The 20,036-nt window shown below is 35.6% G+C and overlaps 1 protein-coding gene across 1 annotated transcript in view; it reads left to right on the forward strand.

The window, feature by feature from the left end:
- The window catches only part of NETO1 (neuropilin and tolloid like 1), a 71,992-nt gene that overhangs the window by 15,670 nt on the left and 36,286 nt on the right, over nucleotides 1-20,036 (forward strand). The gene's annotated exons all lie outside the window — the stretch shown is intronic.

Genomic DNA, 20,036 nt, shown 5'->3' on the forward strand with positions numbered 1-20,036 from the left:
GAGTCATATCTTAATATAGCTTGCTCTAAAACACTGTAATTATTATGTAATTTTGTCAATTATGTCACTATTGTTTCAACTAAATTGTTGTATTAGTTGGAACAATGTTCTTTAGAATATGTGTTAAAATTAACAGGCCCAGAATTTTACTTGCTTAATTATTCCAGTAGCATCACAGAAGATAGCAGGACAATCTGAATATTCCCCTTTGCAGTTTTCTTTCCCTAATGCAAGGAAAATAGTTACAGAATTACCCAGGATAGTTCAATTTTCTTTTAAGTCAAAGATACAATCTTCCGGAGGGTAAATTTATTTAAGAGGTTCAAACAACAACAGAACACAGAATTTCTGTAGCAAACAACCCAACAGCCAGATATCTCTGTCTATTATAAATGCAAAGACAATGCGTGAAATTTTAATATATCCACACATACTTGTCTGTGAAAAATGAGTTAAATTTGTATCTCTCATTTACTATGGCTCTCTGGACTTTTGCCATTTTCCTCCCTATCTCCACCCAAATTCTTTGCTTTAGATTTCATGTCCTTCTTGTTTCAAAGAGTTATGTATTATGGTTGAAAAGATGTTCATAGCACAATCTGCAGCTTATTCTGTCTAAAAAACTCTCAAGTGAAAAACAATTTCATGGACCATGTTTTATCCTCGTTCATTTTCTACTGATGTAAGGTGGATTTCTACAGAGATCAATGCTGGTAAATTGCTATAGCAGCATAAATTATTCCAGACTTCAGATGGAATAGCTATGTCTTTTTTTCTTTCTTTTTTTTTTTTTCTTTTCTGCATAGATTTCAATAGGAAGCTCTGCAAATGATAGAGGGTTTCTAGGGATATCGGCCGAAATGAAAATACAATTAACCTGACAAGTACAAAACAGCACTGCTCTCTCCTTGGTCACCAGTAACAGGATGATTGCTTGACCAGTCCTTTATTATGTAGGCATGCATAAGGCTTGACATTTTGAGATCTGTGGTCCAAATATGCGCAGTGGGAGGGGGTCACTGTCAACTCATAAAAAAGAGTGATGGCTTTCAAGACTATATATAAGAGTAGCATAAAGAAGAATTACCTCCAGAAATTAGCACATAAACCATCTAGAACCATCTTGAGTAGTGACAACTTATGAAATTAAACTATGAATAAAGGAGAGATCAGAAGAAGATTTTCAGCTAACCTCTCTTTAAAGAACATCAAGAAAATGATCCAAAGCAAAGATTCTTTTGGAAACTATTTGTGTCTAGAGCAGCCGAACACTGAGAGGAGACACAGTTTGTTGCATCTATCTCACTAGATGCAAGCAGTATACTCTGCCTAACACAGCATGCATAGGAGCCATTCTCCATCCCAGTGACAAACATAACAGAGCTGTCTCTTTAGTACCAGCAATCTTTGATGTTTCCCACCTGTGTGGTCCCCACCCACCCTTGAAATGTTCCTCAGCTGCCACTTTTGCGTTAGATATCTTGATGGAGGCTCTGTGATGTTGAATGTGTGGGTGCATGGCAAGATTTAAAAAAATTAAGTAGATTTGACTAAATGTAAGCTGCAACCTTTTATTATTATTTGAATGGTACCTGGAGAAGTTGGGAAATAAATTATTTATTATGTCTCCAGGTTTACAAAACCAGATAACTGGGTGAAGTTGAAAAAAAGATCAATTAGGCTATCAGGAAAAATGTTCCAATGAAGATCTATTAGTTTGTGCAAATGGAAACAGCCCTGTCACCTGAGGCATTTTAAAACTAGTTTGTACTAAGTCCTAAGAAAAGAAATTATATAGAACAATACTAAGGAATAGACTAATATTTTGCAATTACTAGAAATTTTATGTTTAATAATTTCTTTGGCTACTTGGTATTGAAATGGTTGGAACTCCATCCACCAATGCAAATGCTCAGCGGAGTTTCAGCAGTCTCTCAACAGGCTAGTAGTACAGGCATCTTGAAACAAACATAATCCTCCTGCATAAATTCTGTTCCATTTAAATAGGGGTTTTTTTCGGAGCACTTTTCAGCACTCGAAAAGGTGAGATCTAGCAAAATAAGCAACTTAAAAGACAAATTCAGAATTGCACACAAAACCAACACAAACACACCCAGTAAGTGGTAAAAGGACTGAAAATTTTGAAAAAAATATTTTCTCATCAAGAGGATAATTTAGCTTTCATTTTTGTGATTTTATAAATTATAGGGTTAAGCAAGATGTAATTGAACAAAACTGTATATATACTGTAAGGATCGACTACTTTAAATGTAAAAACTCTGGGTTAAGGGAAGAGGTTGTTTTCTTTTTTATTATTACAGCTAAATACTAGTAATAACCAGATGCAATTCGTATGTAACGTAAATTTTCAACCATTTTGTATACATGATAGTTTGTAAGCAAAACAAGACATACTTATTCTTTATGTACTATTTATTTTTTTTTATTATTGTTGAGTGCTGATTAACTGTGATCATTTCTAAGTGGAACTGTCTGTAACCATGAAACCTTCACAAATGTATACAAGCATATTGTTGATTTTTTTTTCAAATTGCAGGTATAAAAGAAATAACATATCAGACTACTATATTTTCAGGTTGCTGTGGTTCATTTTGAATCATAGGATCATAGAATAGTTTGGATTGGAAGGGATCTTTAAAGGTCATCTAGTCCAATGCTCCTGCAAGGACCAGGGACATCTCCAACCAAAGCAGGTTGCTCTGAGCCCCATCTAACCTGGCCTTGAATATTTCCAGGGATGGGACATCAGCCACCTCTCTGGGCAATCTATTCTAGTGTTCCACTACCCTCATTGTAAAAAAAAAAATTCTTGGTGTCTAATCTGAATATGCTTCTTTCTATTTTAAAACCATTACCCCTTGTCCTGTTAAAGAGTTTCTCCCCATCTTTCTTATAGTTCCCCTTTAAGTACTGGAAGGCTGCTGTAAGGTCTCCCTGGACCCTCCTCTTCTCCAGGCTGAACAGCTCCAACTCTCTCAGCCTGTCCTCATAGGAGAGGTGCTCCAGCCCTCTGATCATCTTTGTGACCCTCCTCTGGACTCACTCCAAGAGGTCCATGTCCTTATGGACCATCCAGAGCTGGATGAATGCAAATATGATTAGGTAGGGAAAGACACACAAGGCAAGTCACATAGTAATTCTTTCTTGCTCTTGTTTTGTCATTCTTTGAGCCTACAGCTGACATTTCATTTCACATCTCTGGGTCCTTGGGCTCAATCTGTTACCCTCATTTTTCCTCAAAAGTTATATCTCAAGAGCATTTTCTGAAATGGTGTTGAATCACTGTTTTGTGTAGGAAAATTCAAGTATTCCTTCAACGGGATTTATTCTTGACAACTGTTCATTAAAATGAGTCAATTTTTTAGTGTAGACAAGGATTCAGACAAAGAGCGGATATGTTTATTTGAGCTTTCTTGCTCAGCTAGAATAATCAGATTTGTGTTTATCCTGGTCCCTGATTTTGCAGGACAGTGGCTTAAGATAGCACATCATTACTTTCAGTTCCTTAACTTAGTAGAAGCCATCTGTGGTTTTATTTAGCCTCATTAATATAAAGGTCAGTCAGTAACGTTTTCTGTTCAACTGCCTGATAATGGAAAAAGAAAAAAAATCTGTACACTCTTATGTCTTGAAAAGTCGAGTGTAAAACACTGTCTAATCAGAATAACAATACTTTTATATCCCCATTGCAGTGGTACAAGTAGCAGTAGAATGTCAGAGTAACAAAATAATGACATCATCTATCTTGAGGAAAAAAAAAAAACCAACCCAAATTCTTCCTAATTGGGGAATTTCCATATCTTAGGATTGATGAAAAATTTATCATGAATTTATTAATTCAATCACAGTTTTAAAGAACTTAGATAAGATACCATCAGATCACTTTGCCATTTAATGTCCATGTCTTGCCTTGTGTATATTTAAGGAAGGGATATTTCTCATTAGTTATTAGAAATTAACATTAGTGATGACAACAACTTTTAATCGAATCACAGAGTAGTTTGGATTGGAAGGGAATTTTAAAGATCATCTAGTTCAACTTTCCCCTGCAAGGTGCAGGGATATCTCCAATCAGATCAGGTTGCTCAGAGCCCTGTCCAGCCTGGCCTTGAATGTTTCCAAGGATGGGACATTTACCACCTCTCTGAGCAGTCTGTTCCAGCGACTCACCACTGTTGTAAAAAATTTCTTCCTTAGATCTAATCTAAATCTACCCCCTTTTAGTTTAAAACCATTACCCCTTGTCCTATTGTTACAGGCCCTACTAAAAACTCTGTCCTCTTTCAGTACTGAAAGGCCACAATAAGGTCTCCTTGGAGCCTTCTCTTCTTCAGGCTGAACAACTCCAGCCTCTCATAGGAGAGGTTCCATCCCTCTGACCAATTTTGTGGCCTCCTCTGGACTCACTCCAACAAATCCATGTCTTCCCTTTGCTGAGGACTTCAGAGCTGGACGCAGTACTCCAGGTGGGGTCTCATGAGAGCAGAGTAGAGGGGAAGAATCACCTCCCTTGACCTACTGGCCAAGCTTATTTTTGTGCAGCCCAGGGTACAATTGGCCTTCTGGACTCTGAGCGCACATTGTTGGCTCATGTCCAGCTTTTCATCCACCAGCACCCCCAAATCCTTTTTGGCAGCACAGGGCTACTCTCAATCCCTTCATCCCTCAACCTGTATTGATACCAGCGGTTGCCCCGATCCATGTGCAGGACTTTGCACATGGCCTTTCAAACCTCATAAGGTTCACATGGACCCACTTCTTGAGCTTGTCCAGGTCCCTCGGGATGGCACCCCATCCCTCAGACGTGTCAACAGCACCACTCAGCTTGATGTTGTTTGCAAACTTGCTGAGAGTGCACACGATCTCACTCTCTCTGTCATTGATGAAGATATTAAACAGTCACAATACAGATATCTGAGGGACACCACTTGTCACTAATCTCCATCTGGACATTGAGCTATCAATGGACCACTATCCTCTGGATGCCTCTGGATCTGAGCAATTCCTCAGTCACTGAACCATCCATCCATCAAATCCGTATGTCTCCAATTTAGAGAGAAGGATGTTGTGTGGGAGTGCGTCAAAGGCGTTATAGAGTTCCAGATAGATGACATCCATAGCTCTTCCTTTGTCCACTGGTGTTGTCACTCTGTCACAGAAGGTCACTGGATTGGTCAGCAACCAACTTGTAATCCAGTTAAGTTTTTTGAGAAATGATAAACGATCTCAGAGCCATGTGACTTTGAATGAGTCAATGTTTTTCCTTTGGGATCAGAGTTGGTTTGTAATTATAAGAAATTACTCATCATAACTCTTCATGTAAACTTTTAAGCCAGAACCTTCTGATGTCTAAAAAAAAAAAAAGTCTGATTTTGTTTTATTTATTGACATTTCTAACTCCCAGTACTTCAAAATGTTATAAGCAGCTTCCTTGAGTTATGAACTTTTAGTATGTCCATACAAGTGCACAACAGTCAAGCACTTCATTGTTGTTTACAATGTGTTAGGACTTCTGGTCTTGTGAATGACAATTAATTTCACTGTAGCATCTAGGATGTTGCATTTGCATGTTACAGTGAAAACCATGATCAGCTCATAAATATTGTCCTTTCAAGGTAACTTGATTTGCATTATGCTGTTCTATAGATTCCATTGACTTTAATAAATTGTGGGATTACACCCAGAGTATTTCAGTACTATAAATATGAGAATATAATGGGATAATATGTTTCTTTTAAATGTCAAGTGAAAAAGAATTCCTTGTGTGGAGCAAATGAGTATCTAAAAGATCTCACAGGATTCTCAGGTCCCACATTACCTCTTTTTATCACATACTTATATGTTTCTTTCTACAATACCCAAAAGGCAACTGAGGAACTTCCTGGTTTAGAAATCCCTTCATGCTGGGAGTATATTACCAACAGGAAGAAGCTGAACACCTGAGTTCCTAATCTGTTGAGTTTTGCTGTAAAAATAAGAGTAATAGAAAATAAGATGCAGTTTTAAGTATTCTAACTCTGGAAGAAAGAAAACACTATCGCCTGCTGTGGTAAGAGCTGCATTAATTAGGGACATTAGAGTTGCATTTGTATTGACTGTGTATGAACATCTGAATGAAAGGGCTTTCCAAGTCCAAGTGTTGTCTCACACACTGGGACCACAAGTAGCAAGTTTCCAACTCATCTCATAAGTGTTTACATTCATATCCCTCTGTTGATGGACCTTGAAAGACTTTCAGAGCTAATTTTATTTGGATGTTTTCTGCTTCAGCCATTGTTATGGAAGGCTGTTTCAGGATCCAAATTATTAGGAATGTTCTTCTCATGTCTTACCTAAAATTTTTCACAGCCAGCTTATGTCTTTGTATGCTTATACCAATATTACTTGTTAGCTTTGAAACCTTTTTTCTCTCCAGGACTATATGCCACTGCATCATGGGCTTACAGATGGCAGTCATCTCTTTTTTAAGATGTCAGTTTGCTTGTCTACCCAAGCCAAGTTCTTATATTCCCTCTTTATGCCATAGACTCTTTGTTCCCCTTGCTATTGGTACCACACCCACCTCTCTCCAAGAATCTCTCCTCTGTTTCTATTCCACAACAAGTTGAACATAGACTCCTAGAGGAGGTTTACTAGGATTTTTACAGGTACAAATAGTTATTTTCTAGCTCTGCATGAAATACCTCTCTTGATATGTAGGCGATATCACCAATAAAGGTGATTATGATGTTGCATTGCCAGATATTATTTACAGAGCAACCTCATTTCCCTGACAAAGTCTATCTTTTCATCAGCACCTGGGAGGAACCTTTAGCAAGCTTAGATGTGCATTCAAAAATAATGCTAGAAAATCAACTTTTTTAGGTTAAGCTGTGTTTTTACACCACCATTGTAATAATTCTCGAAATAGTTTAGATTATTACTTGTTGCAGAACAATTAAAACTAAAATGTGGAGGCAGGAGAGGATTTTCCTTGAATATATTCCTTTTCTTATGCTCTTTCCCCTAAGGATATACATTTGGCTTTATGCAAATACTATACTAAATTAGCTTAACCTTGGGTCCAATATAGAGTGATTACTCTTTGCTTTAAACACTTTAAAAATGTGGAAATAACTAGTGAGCCCTGGGCATTATTTTTCCCTATTAATCCTTGATTTTTCTGTAATGTTTGTGAAGCACCTGGAAATGGCAGAGCAGGGAAAATAATATGGAATGTTTACTGAACAGAAAGCCTAGGTAGACATCTTCCACAAGTGTTTGGAAACAACATGTTTACAATGAGAATTTTAACTACAAATATGCATGTTCAGAAGAGCAGCTCCAAAACCTGTTGTTAAGTATCTTACTTTGTAGTTCTCATTCAAGCATTTTAACACCTATTTCTTCAGGTAAAAGATTAGAAACTTCATGCCTCATATGTAATGACTAAAGAGGTTTTGAATACTCTTTAAAGTTGTTCCAGTTCATCTGACTTACTTATCTGGCAGATTTTCTAATAGCTCTTACTGGGATGCACTTCTGGCTGATTGTGTTGTGGCCTCATCCTGGCAACAATGCTGTCTCTAATAGTTTCTTTTAGTGACCTTGGCAATGTGGATGTCTGCAGAGATTCTGCTGACATTGAAGCAATTCCTTTTCTGTACTTACACATTCCTTAAGTCGTTGAATTTTCATCTTTATGTATTGTATCTACAGGTTTCTGAGGCGTTATGGGTATAGCCAATAAATCTTGACAATCACCTCAGTGCTTCTTTTCTAATCAGCATGATTGTGGACCTTCTGTTAGGCAGAGAAATTATTTTTCATTCTAACTGCAGAGTTGCAAGTGGTCTGATTCTTTAGCTGCCCATATAGAAAATAATGCTTTTACGCTAGATACAAAAACATGTTTATATCACTTGTTTTCAGTCAGTTAGTTATATTTGTTAATTTGATATTTGCATAGGTTCAAGTAACTGTGACTGTTGATTTTGTTGTCATTGTCTGTCATTTAGTGAAGTATTTCTCAATTCTAACAGCAATTAATAAGGATTTTTATTGACATATTTTGCTTTCCTTAACAGATTTTTTACTCTTTGAATAGTGCTTCTAGCTAATTCTCCTAAAAGATATGCACACAAACCCTTGTTAGAAAGATCGCAGTCCTCTGTAACTAATAAAAAGAGTTATTGCCAAATAATTAACAGCTCTGGTTCTGCACACTGTAGTCTTTGGAAAAGTCAGTCATGTTTCTGCTTTTAGAATTGAGTATTTTAAATGAGTAAATGTGTCAAATTCAAAATGTATCCTCTCTCAGCCTTTGCTATGTATACGCATCAACTGTTTAGCATTGGTTCAATTTCTTAGGGTAGTATTTTTTTTTTTTGTTAAAGAGGTCAATCTAGAGAGTCTCTTTCGCTTACCAGGACTGAGGTGAATGTTGCTGAATATTATTTTGTATATTTGTAGTGCTAGTGGATGTATGTTGTAACCTTAATATATCATTTGTGATACTGATGGCTATGACCAATGTTGATTTGTTTACTGTCTGTTGAGAAATGCAGACCATGTAATTATTTAATCTCAGATATTGAATTTCTTTGGTGCTCAGGTCCAAAAGTAAGGTTGTGCATCCTAACTTTTTTTTTGTAAATAAACTTTTTACTGGCCCATTAGATTATCTATGCCTTTGATCTGTATTCTCTTTCTCTCTTATTATGTGGTATCAAAGACCCTGCAATCTTTAATATCAGACTACACTTATGGGGTAGAGAAATACTATTATACATATTCTTTTCCATGTGGGGATAGAGAAATACTATCATGCATAGTCCTTTCCATAAGAAGAACAGAAATACAAAGATTTCTATGACAGGTAGATATCATCTCTATGACTAATTCTGGCAAATGTATATATTACTAGACATGAACGTGGTGGAAAATCAAGAGCTTGAATCAAGCATCTGAATACCTGGACTTACTTCCATCTCTTTTTTTCCCTTTCTCTCTTTCACTCTCTCTCTGTGCAATTATAACCTACCTCAGGCTACCGACAAGGTCTTTTAACCATATATACCTTTACCCTGTACATGCATTAAGGAGTTATGAACAAACCTCATCTCAGTGATGTTAACTGATATTATGTTTAAAATAAATGCAGGTATGTTATCCTAAAAATCATCATAACAAATTAAGGAAGTGAGAAGTTAATTTTTAAAGTCCAATCTTAAAACAATCCAAGCTTTAAAATACAAAAATCTATAATGAAGAGGTATATAATGGTAATAATGTGTTCATACAGGAGTTACCAGCTTATTGCAAGTGTTGTTTAATGTTTGTGAATTCTGAGTAAATTAAAGAGTTTTTTCTTTATCATACTAATTCATATTATTTCATATTATGCAGAGATATTCCTTTAAAATCTCATAAGTAGCATATTCTTCTGGTCAATACGGTAAGGTTGACAAAAAGTTCAGCCACCTAATACAAGATGCCACAAGTGTCTGACATCCCTATTTAAAATTCCAGAAGTTACTAGCCTCCTGCAGTCTATTTCCATAAAGGCAAATAATGTAATTTCCACTGTATCTTCTAAGTGTTTTATCAGTTAGCTTTGAAATAAAGAAAAAAAGAATCACATTGTTTTCGTTCTTGCAAATGTTTGAGTTAATGTTTACATGCAGAATACCACTAGCACAGCTAACGTTTGTCTTTTATTTGGGAACACCTATAAGTAATTTTTGTTCAATTTATATTCAATGTGTAGATACTTCCAATTTGCACACTTTTTTTTTTTTTATTCGAGTCCAAATGATTAGTGTCTTTATTTTTTTTTTCTCTGCAAAACCTGTTCATTTCACTAATGCCCTCAGGCTAAATAAGAATAACTACAAATAATTTAACACTATAATCCATCAGAAATCTCTGAAATTGCTTTCTGATATGCCCAAAGATCATTCCAATGAACAGTTGCTTAAGCTCACTATACTCAAATGCTGCCCAGACAAGCCATTAAATCTAGTCCTAATTTAGCAAAGAACTTCAGGAAGCTTACATTTAAGCATGTGCCTAAATCTGGGCAATCTCTAGGCTTGAGTACTTGCTTAAAGGTAAGTATGTTTAAATACTGTCCTCTACTTTTTACTCTATTGAACTAAGTGAAAATGAAATATTTTTTTTTATTTTGAAGAACTTAACTACTATTTATTCAAATCTTTTCATGAATTAAAAACTAGTTTTCTACCTTTACACAAATTATGTTGTAGATATTTACAAATTCAGTCTTTGTCTATTTGATCAATATTGCACTAACATAGCATTAAGTAACCTCAACTCTTTTGCTAACTCCTGGTTTTCACTTGTTTTCATATTCTGTTACAGTAAGTTGAGTTTTTGTTGGAGTTAGAACGTCATGATTACTGTTTTATCTGTCTTTTTATACTATTCTTCCTCTAGATATCTTTGTCCCTAAAAAAAAATCACCTCAGAATCATCTGAAACAAAATTATTTTCTGTGTGTAAACATGTATAATTTTCTTCAACCATGCTGGGCACTGAATTAATTCAGATAAGTTTCCAGGTCAACTCAGTTTGTCAATCAGGTTTACTACTTGTAAAATGAAGTGATATTAGTTCTCCAACCATTTGCAATGAGTACTAGTTAAACTCTTTGGATTTAAAATTTTAAACATAAAGTAAATTTCCCAGTAAATTTTTACTGCATTCCCACTACTTAAACTTGTGGTAGTGCATGCCAAATGGGCTTTTTAAATAAAGATGGAGCAATACTTAAAGATAATTTTTGAAAGGAACAATTATTTATTGATAGGAAAAGAAGCTGTCATTTTTTTGTGTTACCATGTGTTCTTTTCTCTAAAATTGGAAGTTAAGCTCCCAGATAAAATCTCCACAAGCAAGAGGAACCTAGGAAAAGCCAAGATGATCTTCAGTATCTTGCTCTTTCTGCAAAATCTCATCTCCCCACTCTAGCTGATTTTGGAACTCAGTAGATGTGAGGACCGAGGAGTAGTTGCCTTTACTGCATGCCTTTCCAATAATGAAGAAACTCAGATGTCTTGAGGCTGAGTTGGCTCAGCTGCGGATCCTCCAAAGCATGGTGTCTGTCTTCCATGTTGTACGTTGTAGACAACTATGACTATTTATTTACTCTTCACTCATTAATTTATTCAGCAATCTGCAGACATTTAAAGATGCCTACATTCTCTGTTAATTTATTTTCTCAATTCATTTAGGATCAAGCATGAAGACATTTAGGCGGTGAGATGTCTGTTGAAATAAACAATCGTTTAAGCAAAAGAACTAGATTTAGTGAGATTCAAATTTAAGAATTTAACTTTCTTTGTGGACTTGGCACTTTGTTATCTTCCAATTACATTTTTCATATTTGTGTTGTCTGCCTTTTCTTTCCCCTTTAGCTAAAAAAAAAAACGAAAACTTGATTGTTTGCTAGAAATTACATTCTATTAATAAAAATATGATCTTTTAATTTTATTACTCTAAGGAAATATTTAAAACTACTTTAAAAACTCGCATTTATTACTGAATGAAAACTACAGAATTCCTTAACTCCTCATCTTCCTAAAGTTTGATTTTTTTTTTTTTCCCAAAGTGGTTTTGCTACAGTCCAGTGTTCATTTAACTAGCATAATCTGATGCATAAAAGCATTATCTATAACTTCATACAATATAGAAAAGATTTCAGCTAAGCAGACCCAGTTTGTCTCTGGTTTAAGCATGAGACTTCTATTCCTACCAGTGAAGCTGGATTCAAAGTCAGGCAGGTTGGATTTAGTCCTGTATTGTGGTCTGCCATGATATTTCCAATCTGTTTTGAGAGTGCTTTGTAATCATACGGACATACAGTCTAACTGAAAACCTTTTATTAAAAATATGCTGGTCATTCATAATCAAATCAGGTAACATTACTGTTAGCAAAATTACTTCAGCCTTTAGAGAGTAATTATCAAGAAAGACATTTTGTTTCTTATTAAAAATGCATTATATAATAAATACCACAAATATTCAAGTACATAAATATCTTTTGAAATTGAAAGATGCAGTGACCTCAAATTATTTTTGCTCTGAAGACTCTTCTCACTTATATCAAATGCACATTGTTTAGAGGATCACAGCAGAGTCTGCAATTCACTAGGTAAATGAGTGTCTGACGTTAGTGTTTCCTCAATAGATTTGTGGAGGAGGATTTAACTTCAGTGAGACAGTTTTATTCTGTGCTACACAGTCTGAAATAGACTTTTGATTAGGTGTTGGGTTTTTTTTTTATGTTTAGGATGATGAGATCTACCAAACCATTAAGAATGCCTTGTAAAGGAATAAATTCATTGCGAAATTGTAAAAATAATAAGCAAATGCTTTTGATTAATATTTTAAAATACTATTTCAGAGATCATTACACATTAAAAAGGTTATTTGAATACTTTGATGTCAAAAGATTACATCTAATATCCAGCAATTTGTGTAAAGAAAGGTTGCTTGAGTCATGAGTGAGATGAAGAGAACAGGATCGCCAAGTATTTCCTGAGAATTTAGATTCAAATAAACTGACATCTGTGGCACCTCCATTATTAAATTTTTTTACTAGCATGACAGAAGCAGACAGCGTGAAATGTGTTATGCTAGTCACATATCAGTCACCTAGATGACACTGAGAAGCCAGAAGATGTTGTGTAACAGGCCTTACAAACATAATTTGCCAGATGTTATCTGATAGTTGAAGCTCAAGAGACAATGTTATAAAATCTGCTGGTTGCAGTATGTGGGTTAATAAAAGATTGTATGATACCACTTCTTTCTTTCTCTTGATTTTTTTTCCTTTCTTTTTTTTTCTTTCCTGTAGCTCATTTCTCAACACTATGTGCAAATAAATATTAAAAGAGAATGCAAAAAAACCCTATTATTAAAAATATTTTACTCTTTATTACTGATCTCATTATGTGTATTACATGGTTGGTTATTAACTGCTACCAACTGCAAAACCCATACTGAAATTATATACAATAAGTTTATAGATTGTGGGTTTTTTAATAAAATGCATACTGACTTAGCAGTTTAAAAACTATATTTGAGTAATTTGAATCTCTGTAATTGTCTGTGCTCTCCCCACAAGAATAATTTGTTGCATTAGTATAGTTGTTTATATTCCAGAATACTGCATATCAGTGCTATTCCACTATACATATAAATTAATGATTTGCAAAGTGCTTTTAAATGAAAGGGATTTTTTTTTGTTTTGTTGTTTGTTTTTTTTTTATCGCTAGAGCTTTAAATGACTCTTTCAAATCAAGCTAAGAAAAATCCCGCTGTTTGGCAGTCAAAAACCTGGTCTGGTCAAATGAAATTTAATTATTGCCTGCTTGTTGGATAAGCAGCTGACCCATACTTAAAAATCCCTAGTGCTGTGACTGACCATCGTGTTTGACCTGCTGCTGCTGAAAGTGAAAACTATCTTGAGAGTTCATTTCTGCTAAATATTGCCACATCAACAGAAGAACTGGACAATCTCTAATCAGTACTCAGTTTGCTGTTCTTTTCCCAGTCCCTTCATCCACTTAATGGCAAAATGGATATTGTATAAAGCAGTATATTTGCATTGTATGTGTGGCTTTTAGAGTTACTCTTCTTGCTCACTAAAACTGTATGTTTAAGCGCTATTGTATTGTCTGTGGTGGACATATATAATTACAATTAGACTTGACAATTTGGTTTTGTTCTTCCTTTAATTTGTTTGGGTTTTTGTTCATTTGTTGTTGTTTTTTTTAGAAAGAGAGCATTCAGGTTCCAGTGGCAATGAATGCTTAGAATGCCCCCTTTGATGCTAAATACTGATAAATTTCTACTCTGGATGTAGAATACATTTTTAAGACATCTTGTGACATTGGCTTTTGGAATCATACAAAGACTTTGTTATAGGAGAGGACTACAATATAATTAATCCAATAACTTAAAAATCTATCAGTTGCACAGTAAACTAATGAATGGCTTTTTGTATATGGCTATTTCACTTCTTTCTAGTCTAAGAATCGTATTTTCTGGAGTATTGTGTCTGGTTAATCTTTCTGGTATCTTATACAGCCAGATGATTAAGCAATCAATTGTTTTTACAAACACAATTCAATTCCCTTCCAGTGCTCTCTGACACGGTTATTCACTTTAACAAAAGTGCACCTGGTGTTTTGCTAGGCTGTAAGAGAAAAATATTCAGAGTCAGCACAAGAAATCTCTTATTAAATTGGGAGATGAACTAGTCACACTTGGAAACTAGAGGAGATATTTGAGTTTCTCACGTGAGATGCAGTTGCCTTAAGAAATATGCCAGTAGCCTACATAGTATAGCTGGTGTTGCCAGCTGCCAGTGAGGAAATGTCAGCAGGTGTGAACATGATCCTGAGATTTCTGTTTATATTGGAACTGTGTCTTAATGGGTGGTCAACTACAGGTTATTCAGTACTTTTGAAGTAGCACAAATAATATATTCTGTTGAATATGATAGTGGAAAAAGATGTAGGTCTTCAAAATTTGGAACACTGTAGTGAATTTATTAATTCTGTTGAATTTTCTGAGGTAAAACTAGGAGAAAGCATTTTTCCTATGATAACATAAGGTTACTTATGTCACCAAGTTATAGAATCATAGAATAGTTAGAGTTCTAAGGCACCTTCAAAGGTCATCTAGTCCAACCACCCTGCAAGGAGCAGGGACATCTTTGACTAGATCAGGTTGCTCAGAGCCTCATCCAACCTCGCCTTGAATGTTTCCAGGGATGGGGCATCTACCACCTCTCTGGGCAACCTCTTCCAGTGTTCCATCACCCTCATTGTAAAATATTTTTTCCTTATGTCCAGTCTGAATCTACCTCCCTCTATTTTAAAACCGTTACCCCTTGTCCTATTACAACAGGCCAAAGGCATAATAAGGCACAACTTGTTCCCATAAGTTCCCTCTGTCCTAGGAAACCCACTCTATGGACTGACATAGCATGAATGGCTTCTCCGAAAAGGATATGTAGATTTAGCACTCAATGGTAGCAAGCAGTAACCATATATAAATTGGTTCAATCTGAAGAAGTAATGCCTAGCAACCAGTTGTGGCTAGGCTCTGTACAATTTTTCCTATACTTCTGCCATGAACTTAAAGTGTTATTTCCTTGGGCTAGGCTAGAAGTCATCTCTAACACACCAGTGAGACAAATCTGAGGCATTAGTAGTTTTAAGCTGAAATTGCATGACTAGGCCATACTTAGCGTCATTCAGGAAGAGCTCCATAGCACTTTTATGTTGCAAATCTTTCTTTCTAGTCAAAGTCAGAGACCATTAGTCAATCACAGAAAGCCACAGGGATGTTATATTGGGGAGATGCATATGAGATAATGCCCTTGACTGACAGTCAGTCGTGGCAGTCAAGTCAGCTGCACTGTTGCAGCAAGGCTACATTGCTCAGATAAAGTCGGTTCCTGAGCTCATTCATTCTTGTTCCACACATTTCTGGGCAACTGGCAGATAAAGGTATGCAGCCCCTGGAATATCCTCATAGGATCATTTTTCCCTGTGTTTCCATACACAGTGTACTGCATAAAGGGAATATGATGTCTAATTGGAGCACTCAGCTGCTAGTGTAAATATCTAACATAAGATAAATGATCTGCCAAATAATCCTGTATAAATCATCAAGGCTCCTAGACTTCCTCTTCCCACTCAGAAATCTGATTACGACATTGTTGCCTGTTCTTGCTTTATTTTCTCACTAGGTCTGTTGCAAGGAGCACGTCTCACTTCTGGGATTTAAGAGCACATATGAAATAGTCCAAACGCTGTTTGAGGATCAGACCCAGGCTCTCATGAGTCCTCCTACCTTCTGACATGGTTCCCACTCGTAAAAAATTTACCCTGGAGAAAAAACCTACTCTAAACTGTTCACAGAGTAGACAAAGGATAAAGGCAAGCTAAGATCTCAGAGCCTGCCATTGTGTGGGTGAAAAGAGAAATATAGGTGCAACCTCTATAGTCATGTGGTCTGTTCCAGTGGAGTTCATTCAGGCACTTCTTGTTGGCTCAGTTTGACCAATCATAGCAAGAAGTTATGCCGAGGCATAGGTTTTCTTTTTCTGATAAGACTGCCTTCTCATTTCCAAGTAGATGTTAAAGAAACAAGTATTAAATTTTGGTATACAGATGTCTGACTGTTGCTAACACTTGCAGCATATCTCATCTTAATGAAGTCACCATAGCTGTGCAGTTTGTAAATCACTATAATATATTAATTACACTATAAAGATACTTTGATTGTGAGTATGTAATTGTGATATGTTGTAATCAGTACATGTGACAGAAGAAAAAAACCTAAAAAAAATAATTGAGTGTTTTAGAAATCAAACTTCTAGGGGGGCAGTTTGTGTTATTTCAATAATATAAGGAATCTAGCTAAAGCAACTAGAGTAGGTTGACTATATTTTTCTAAATATTATTTTACTTCACCTACTGCTCACAGAATTTATTTATAAAATTTCTTCCTAAGACAAATAGCAGCTTTAGTGTACTTACTGTGAGTGAGATCACCACAAGCAAAACAAAGTAGTATGTGCTTATGGAGCTGCATCCTCAAACACAGAGTTTCTCAAACTTCTCTAGAGTACAAGTCTTTTTTGGCTTATTTGTCTTCGTATGACTTCTTAGTGATCTAATAGCAAGTAGAACTTCAAGGCGAAAAACAAGAATCATATTTGCTTCTACGTTTGCACTTACGACCTTTAAGTTCCTAAGGAGTGAAAAATTTCACAAACATTGTTTTAGATTATAAAAAGTTAGCCTCCAAAATAGCTGCCCTTGCTTACAATATTGTTCCTAAAAGAAAGAACATAGAAGAAAAAGAGCAAATAAAGCACATACTATTGCCAGCTATAATTATTATAGAACTGTTTTTCAGGGTGTCTAGCAAACTGTAGGCTTTCTTTGAAGATCCTTTTGTGTCTTTATTAAACATAAACATATATATTGAATTTTCAACAAGAATACAGAGCTGAAAAAAAAATTGTCAGAACAAATTTAATTTTTGGCTAACATGACAATAATTTGTGTACTTTTGCACATCTATTTCATCTAGGTTTGTTTTTTTTTTTACTTCCTACTTTTCCTCCCCAGCAGAATAGCTAAGTCCACTTGTTTGTACACCTCACAAAAAAGGTTTACTTATATAAATGGTTTTTTTTTCTGTTTTAGAATTGCTTTAGTCATTCTCTGAGCAGACTTTTATACTTTTAAAATCTTTTAGTCATCATCTTCCAATATTTTCACTGTATCATCAAATACTAGGAGAAAACCACATAAAAAACCTTAGAATAATCCTGCTGCTCTATACTGAGTTCTGCAAGCTCTGTTTTTACCAAGAATTATATTTCACCCCTCAAGAGGGTAGGACTGATTTGGGCTCCCAGAAATGATTGTAAAAGAACCTAACTTCATAAACTTGAAAACAAATAGCTGGTGGCTTGCTGAATAGTGCGATTCTCTTCACTTTTCCATGAGCATTTACATGTAAAATCAGGTGTCTAATCAGTTCTATGACTGATTAGAGAACAACATGCATGCATTTAAATTTCTTAAATATTGAAGTTGAATACCTATTTCTAGTCATTCAAAGACAAGAAAATGAAAAGACATATCTACAGCTGTCTGTTCAATGAGTAAAAATGGAGTTTCCCTATTTATCATTAGGAAATAGGATTTCTCTGTATTGTGGCTACTTTGTGTATATATTCATTAAAAAAGGAGATTTTTGTATTCACAAAGAGCAAAAACTCCTTTATGTTTCAAATGACAACTCTTTGTAGTGTATAGCTTGATCAAATAATTCCTTCATTTCTCATTTATAGATGAGAAGAAAGCATAATACCTCAAAACTTAATCACAATTGGGTCTCATATCTGCATCAGGATTTTGTGGTACATGTTTCCTTCATCTGGACTTCTGGCCATACAGTAATTGCTCATATTAATCACTCTGTATACTGTATTTCAAATAGAAAAAAAAACGGTTTAATTAAGTATATTCTAGTCCAGATATGCTAAGAAAAATACCAGCTCAATCTTCAATTTTTAAAAAAGAGATATTGAAACATCTGTTAATCTAAATAATTTGACTTCTAAGAGTGAGATACCTATTATTTCTGTCAGTACAAGCAACAGGTTTGACGTTGACAGTGTAAGAAAGACTCCAAATGAACTTCATATGAAAACCTAAAGAAACTGATGAAAAAAATATGACAGATTTACTCACAAATATATGCATTTGTAAGAAGAAGATACTGTAATTTTTCAGTATGACTTAAAATTACGTTTAAAAGCCTTGAGGAATCTGTCTTTGAAGACAAGTTGAACAGTTTTTATAACTGTGGATTTTTATTCAAAATTTGTTCTTTTAAAATAGATTTATAATATTTACCAGCAGAATATCAAGTTGCTAATAATTAGTTTGATCTTTATGCATTTTCCCTATTTCTATTAGATAGTATCTACCTGTCTCTTACAGAATTCACTCAGGTAATAGAATTTTAAACAATTTCACTGTCTGTGCAAGTGACTTAAAGTGAGAGAGTGCATGCATAGGTGTATGCATAGGCGGGTAAATATGTTTCTGTGTGGATATGTCACAGCTGGGCAAACACATAAGATGCTGCATTTTACTTGTAAACAAAGTGGTTTACGTGCTTCTTGAAGAGTAAATCCAGTTAATCTACAATCCCTTTTTACTTCACAATTTTCTTTATTTTATAAGATTTTTGAGCAATCAGTTTTCCTAACTCATTATAATTGTCCTCTAGTTTTTGTGTTTAAATTCCATGATTGCCCACTGCTTAGAAAATCTAGACTTGTTGCATCTTAACAGTGAAACTAAAACCAAAGAAATGTAGCATGGTTTCCATGGGGGAGGAATAGAATAGATCCCAGAGTTGGCATTCAAAACTTTTAAAGGCTCCCATTAAGACCTAGAGGATCCATTTGAAAAAAAGTCCTAAATATTACAGATTTCTCCAGGGGGATATATAAGTTCCCATGACTCAAAGTAAATTCCACCAAAACAAGTCTACATTGTGATAGAGATTTGTTTAACCTCTGCTATTACCTTAGATTTGTCTTTCGACTAGTTGTTTCAATATTAGCCAATTCCAGTATTCAGTTATTGCAGAATCACAAGATCACAAAATGGCTGGGGTTAGAAGGGATCTTTGAAGCTGATCTTGTCCAACTCCCTGCTCAAGCAAGGTCACCTACAGCTACTTTCCCAGGACCATGTCTAGACCGCTTTTGGATATCTCCAAGGATGGAGAGTCCACAGCTTCTCTGGGCAACCTGTGCCAGTACTCAGTCACCCTCATAGAGGAAGAGTGTTTCCTGTTGTTCACTGGGAACCTCCTGTGTTTCAGTTTGCGCCCATTGCCTCTTGTTTTGTCACTAGGCACAGCTGGAAAGAGCCTGGCTCCATCCTCTTATAAATATCTTCATTCAGATATTTATACACATTGGTAGAATCACCTCTGACCCTTCTTTTCTCCAAGCTTAACAGTCCAATCTCTCTCAGCCTTTCCTCATATGAGAGATGCTTCAGTCACTTACTCAGCTTCATGACCCTTTGCTAGACTGTCTCCAGTAGATCCATATCACTTTTATATTGGGGAGTCCAGAACTGAACACAGCACTCCAGGTGTGGCCTTACCAGTGCTGAGTAGAGGGGAAGGATCACCTCCCTCAACCTGTTGCAGGATTCTCCCTAATGCAGGCTGGGATACTGGTGGCCTTTTTTGCCACAAGGATACCTTATTGGCTCATGTTCAACTTGATGTCCACCAGGACCCCTGGGTCCTTTTCTGCAAAACTGCATTCCATCTGGGTTGACCCAGCATATACTGGTGCATGGAGCTGTTGTCCCTCCCCAGGTGAAGGTATTTCCTTTTCCCCTTGTTGAACTTCGTAAGGTTCCTATCAGCACATTTCTCTGGTGTGT

The sequence above is a fragment of the Chlamydotis macqueenii genome, chromosome 2 (assembly GCF_036417535.1).
Source record: "Chlamydotis macqueenii isolate bChlMac1 chromosome 2, bChlMac1.mat, whole genome shotgun sequence".
NCBI lineage: Eukaryota > Metazoa > Chordata > Aves > Otidiformes > Otididae > Chlamydotis > Chlamydotis macqueenii.